At 45.6% G+C, this 4,463-nt stretch overlaps 1 pseudogene; it reads right to left on the reverse strand.

Moving 5' to 3' along the window:
- Positions 1–798: 798 nt before the first annotated feature.
- Positions 799–3,240, reverse strand: LOC124851539 (annotated as a pseudogene).
- Positions 3,241–4,463: the final 1,223 nt, after the last annotated feature.

Here is a 4,463-nt window from a genome sequence, read left to right on the forward strand (position 1 = left end):
GGGCCCTTTTATGTCACGGTATGTTCACGGCTCGAGTTTCGCCGTGCAATCGTCGTTAGTCACTTCAACTGTTTGACCTTCTCTTTGCACATCTCTGTCGATGCTGCAGTGATTGGTCACTTATCAGGAAACACTGCTGCAGTTTAAACATGTGTTTCAGGGGTAAATCATGATTTAGCCTGAATGTTCCTAGGACCAACTGAAAACTGAAATACTTGAAAACTAAAGTTAAAAACGTCGTTGCTCTTCTCTTGTTTACATGTGGAATAAGGTTCATCTGAAGATATAGTTATTCTCCCAACTGTCATGTCGCACGCTTTGCCGGTAGATGGAGCCAAACAACAAGATATTAGGAATTACCCTGCCGGCATTATCACTTCTTCTTCTTCTCTGGGAATGGTTTCACGTTTGAATGTTTTAAAAAGAGTTTTACATGTTTGAGTAAAATATGATATGAAAGGATTGAGCTGATCATTCCAGACTTTGCGATAGAAAACGTAAAAAATTACACAGAAATGTCAAAAAAATGTCATTACATCAAACTCTTATCACAAAGAAATGTAATTGAGACTTGATATTTGACAGTTTAACCAATAACTTCTTACTCACAGATACAGCAAGTATACAGCGCTCGAATGAAATTTAAAATTAAGTAAAACATCAAAATAAATGCACATCTTTTCTGAATTGTTAATTCTATAAAATAAAACTTTGATATTGGCAAACAGATAATAAATGTGTGGTGTTGTGTGTTGTGTTTGTCATTAGGGCTCCTGTACATTGTCAACATGCAGCGTCTCAGTGGAGGATTATGCCTGGACAGACGTTCAGCTTGAGGTTCTCAGCGATGGTGCTGATGGCAGGCGAAGTGAGTGGTATGTCAAATGTTTCTCCACGGAGTTGGGGCCAACATTTCTGGCTTCGTCCTCTACAGCTTTCCCACGCCCACAGCGTACATGGTAGCCTGCGTACGTGCACAAAGACCGTTCATCTGCAGCAACTCATCAACTGACAGAACCAGAGAACAGACCGTGGATCTCGTTGACCCTCTCACCCTTTCGAGTCTTACCGGCTTCTTTGGGCATCTTGGCGAACTCAGTGATGTCGTCCTGGGAGGCGTCCGTCTGTGAGGAACCAGTCCGATGCGAAGGATATTGCGGCTGGCCAGGACGACGCCCTCGGCCTCAGGCTTGTTCTCCAGCATGTGTTTCAGGGCCAGACCCGTCATCGTACCTTTCTCCATGTACTCAACCTACCACAGCCACAGGAAATGAGTGGACAGGGTTTTGTTTAGTATCAACCCACCGTGGCGTCACCCGTTGGTTTGTGAGCCGCCATTTCAAGAGTTTGGCATTTTGTCAGCGCCATCTTGGTTTTGAAACCCTGGAAGTAACCATATTTGGGGGAGCAGGGCGGGCTCCGTCCACCACTGGCTCCTCCTTCTGGACCTGCAGTCTACAGGTCTATGACTCTAACTGATCGGGGCGTCATGACAGGTGGTTCTCTTTGTATTTTCCTGTTGGCATTTCGTGAAATAAAATGTAGTGGACTGAGAGTTGGAGTTAAAACTTATTATTTGAACTGTGTGTAATGATAATTTAAATGATCACACTGTCTTTCGTCGCTCAGAATGAGCGGCTGGTTCTCAGGATGCTTTTATGCACTTTCTCACCACAGTCTGACATGAAAACATTAAAGATAACAAACACAGGTTTACCTTCATGACTTACGCTTTGATCTCATCAGCAAGTGGCATGTTGAGAGGAAATCTGTCCCTGACCGGCTGGAGTACTGGACCAGACCCACTCTGGTAAGTAGTGGACAAATCCAGGAGTCAACAACCTGAGACACACAGCTGGGAGGAGGGAGGAGGAGGGGAGGGTGAGGGATATTCACTGGCTTGCACACACACACTCCTGCAGGAGTGGCTGGTGGTGCTTCACTGGGCTAATTTCAGTCAACAGAAGGAAACACTGGAAACGAGGAGACAGAGGTAACTTCTGTATTGCACCTCTGGAGACAGAACTTGGTGAATACAGGGTTGAAGTTTGTTGCTGAACTCTCAGGTTACATCCACTTCCTGTCAGTAACAGTTCACCTCTTAAGTAGCTCCAACAAAAGAAAGTGTGTAATACACAATGATGTCATTATACTGTACCTTGTTGAAGGCTTTTTCCTGTTTGCTGGAGAGAGAAGAAACAAGGACAGAGTCCGCGTCTGGGAATTGTGTGTTCAAATTGTAGATGTGCATGATTTCATACACTTAATTGATAAGGATGGGTAACAAGGAAGTCAGGGACTTCAGAACCCAGAAAAAGTCCAAATGGTGGGCTTTATGGTTGCAAGAGTGAGGACGGGGGAAAGTGTGACATTTTTTCTTCCAATATGGTCCAGAGACTTTGCTTTCTCCTGTAGGTCATTCATTGTGAAAAAAATTAGCTTTTAGGAAAGCTCCTCGAAGAGGAAGAATCAAAAAGCAACAAAAAAAAGAACAAAAAATAAATAAATAAATAAATAAATAAATCAAGGTCGCAATGTGGAAAAGACGAAGATAATAAGTGTCTTGAAATGTGGGAAAAAGAGAGGCGAGTGTAGGGACAGAAAACAAACATTTAAACAGATGGCTAAGGTTATTAGAGGAAACTGGAAAGTTGAAAAGAAATCATGTGATCTCTGTAATTCTCCCATTACAGGGTGTGGCCAGTCCTCCCTCGCGCCTGCCTTCCTCCTCACCTGCGACAAAACCCTCCTCCATATGATGTGCAGAGACCAGACTCACAGTACTTGATCAGGCCCATCTCAGACTCCACCCACTCCAGTCAATGGAAGGCAGGGGCAGCGAGAGGAGACTAAATGATGGCGCCACCTCCTCCTCATCTTTAGGCCCCACTGACTGCAAGAATATGTCCGCACTGTCTCTCAGGAGACCTCATCACAGCTTCACCAGACTGGGGATGATCGTTGTGCAGCACTCATTAAGCAGCTCTCAACTTACACTCCTCAACGCCCTGAGACCGCCTTCCCCAATAAAATTGACATGTCCAAAATAACGAGTGCAAACAACCAGGCGGCTTTATGGGAGATTTCCTCCCCACGTCACGGCCGTCCTGTTTAATCAACACAGAGGCATCCCCATACCTGACACCCTTGGCAACAGGCCAGGGCTTATGAAACACATCTGAAACAGGCCTTCCTGGATGGTCACCTCCCCACTACGGGCAGGCGCAGGCACACCTGCATTGGGCTTGAGAATGCTCGCTTGACCCGAGGGTCAGATGTCATTCTGAACATGCTGAGCGTCAACACAAGAAACCACAGACAAAACTCAGCAGAAAAAGAATCAACAGCTCCAGAAAGCACAGCTAACCATGATGCAGGCTGTCAGCCCTGTCAAAGGCCACGCAGACAAGATAACGCTGATAGCAGAGCCAACTTCACTGTACCAGGAAGAGAGGGCGTGGACGTGGCCGTGGGCAGGCTACTCTGCTTGCACTGGGCAGGCTGTTTAGAGAGGAGGAGACAGAACTTTATGTATTCACCCAGTCTGAGTGCATTTGATCTAAAAATGTCTCAACCTTCTGTTCTCCAGCCACACGCTCATTTGTTGTGACTGAAATCACCTTCCATTCTTATGCAATGTTGTCCAGCCCCTCTGATGTTTTCCTTTGCTTTCAGATCTGCCTTTCTGAAACACTGTGGGCAAAGGACAAATATAATGTGAGCCTCATCAGAAACTGTGATCCAGTCAAAATCACTCCAAAATCGGATTATAGGTATGTAAACAACAATATCACTCAGACAGGAAGCAGTGGAGGGATGCGTCCTGTTTTGAATCCTTTTGCAGGCTGGTGTAATTGTCCCCACAGCCTGATTCACCAGTCCGCCTCTCCACTGTTCCCAGTTAAGAAGATCGAGACAAGGTCAACCTACTGAGTGGCTGGTTTGTGCAGGATCTGAAGGCTGTGAATGATGCCTCAGCAAACTAGTTTGTTCAACTTAAACTGTGACATTTCTAGGTCATGTCGTCTCACCAAGATGGCAAATCCCTGTCTGATAAGAGTAGAAGCTATTGTTAACGTACACAAACCCTTGTGAGAAGAAACAACTCATGTCATTCATGATAGAGCGTTCATTTCCTGACTTTTGCTCTTCTTGAAGCCCTGCCCCCAGGTGCTCTGTACCATGGCAAATAACTCACTCCTCACCCAGGCGTGTCGTTTGGACTCAGAGGCAGTCAGGCATTTGTCACACTGAAAAAACGCTGCAGCAATCTCCCACTCTTGCTCTCCCTAACCCTGACAAACCTTTTGTTCAGGCTGTGGATGAGAGAGACCGCTGCATGACTAAGTCCTCCTTCCAGTCTCATGGTGACATGAGACTGCAAATTAACTACTGGAAGCATGCAAATTGGCTACTGGTAAAACACTCACAGTCTACACTGACTCCAGATATGTATTCGGTGT

The sequence above is a fragment of the Hippoglossus stenolepis genome, chromosome 3, assembly GCF_022539355.2.
Source record: "Hippoglossus stenolepis isolate QCI-W04-F060 chromosome 3, HSTE1.2, whole genome shotgun sequence".
Classification (NCBI taxonomy): Eukaryota; Metazoa; Chordata; class Actinopteri; order Pleuronectiformes; family Pleuronectidae; genus Hippoglossus; species Hippoglossus stenolepis.